This window comes from Eschrichtius robustus, chromosome 16 (assembly GCF_028021215.1).
Source record: "Eschrichtius robustus isolate mEscRob2 chromosome 16, mEscRob2.pri, whole genome shotgun sequence".
In the NCBI taxonomy this organism is placed as follows: domain Eukaryota; kingdom Metazoa; phylum Chordata; class Mammalia; order Artiodactyla; family Eschrichtiidae; genus Eschrichtius; species Eschrichtius robustus.
The window spans coordinates 14,626,487-14,627,960 of NC_090839.1; the positions used below are offsets into that span (position 1 = coordinate 14,626,487).

General features: G+C 37.4%; 1 pseudogene; it reads left to right on the plus strand.

Annotated features, from left to right (window-relative positions):
* Positions 1-294: 294 nt before the first annotated feature.
* LOC137750090 (methylsterol monooxygenase 1 pseudogene) lies at positions 295-1,211 on the plus strand (annotated as a pseudogene).
* Positions 1,212-1,474: the final 263 nt, after the last annotated feature.

Here is a 1,474-nt window from a genome sequence, read left to right on the forward strand (position 1 = left end):
ACCCGTGTCCCCTGCATTGGCAGGCAGATTCTCAACCACTGCGCCACCAGGGAAGCCCCAATCTTTATATCTTTGACACACATAGTTAAGCATATTCTTAATCAACATCTAGAGTTAATTAACATCTGTATCTTCCCACTAAATAGAATGAGGATCTTAGCATGCTTTTACTTTTCTCTCCTACCTCCTCCCCAGATTTCATACCTCTCCACCCCATGTTATCACCTTAGCTTTTAGTTAATTATTATAAGTAAAGATATTTATTTAGATTTAAAAATAAACCTTTCCCAGCGGCGTGCAGAATTATAAGGCTGTCTGCAGAGATTTGAAAAATGGCAACAAATGAAAGTATCAGCATCTTTAGTTCAGCATCCTTGGCTGTGGAATATGTAGATTCACTTTTACCTGAGAATCCTCTGCAGGAACCATTTAAAAATGCTTGGAACTATATGTTGAATAATTATACAAAGTTCCAGATGGCAACATGGGGATCCCTCATAGTTCATGAGGTCCTTTATTTCTTGTTCTGTTTACCTGCATTTTTGTTTCAATTTATACCTTACATGAAAAAGTACAAAATTCAAAAGGATAAGCTAGAAACGTGGGGAAATCAATGGAAATGTTTTAAAGTACTTCTCTTTAATCACTTTTGTATCCAGCTTCCTTTGATTTGTGGAACCTATTATTGTACAGAGTATTTCAATACTGCTTATGATTGGGAAACAATGCCAAGATGGTACATGCTTTTGGCAAGATGGTTTGGCTGTGCAGTGATTGAGATACCTGGCACTACTTCCTGCATAGGCTCTTACACCGCAAAACAATATATAAGCATATCCATAAAATTCATCATGAGTTTCAGGCTCCATTTGGAATGGAAGCTGTATATGCACATCCTCTGGAAACCCTAATTCTTGGAACTGGATTTTTTCACTGGAATCATGCTTTTATGTGATCATGTTATTCTTCTTTGGGCCTGGGGGACCATTCGTTTGACAGAAACTGTTGATGTCCATAGTGGTTATGACATTCCACTCAACCCTTTAAATCTCATTCCTTTCTATGCTGGTTCTCGGTGTCACGATTTCCACCACATGAACTTCATTGGAAACTATGCTTCGACATTTACATGGTGGGATAGACTTTTTGGAACAGACTCTCAATTTATTGCCTACAATGAGAAGATGAAGGCTGAGAAAAAGACTGAATAAACATCTCACATAAGCCTTCCTGAAGATACACATTTCCTGAATTGAAGCTAGTAGCTAACATTGCTTCTGGGGAGTGGAAATAAATATGTCTTGGTTGCTAAGTGATAAAAAGAACATTAACAACTTTTAATTATCTTCCTAGTGGGAACTTTTATATGTTTAAGTACAGTTTCCCTGAGGAAGCTTTAAAGGCCATGTTGCTAACCTCACAAAAAGGATTTAAGTAATGGAAGGAGTATTAATGTAGGTCTTTTCCCCAAGTT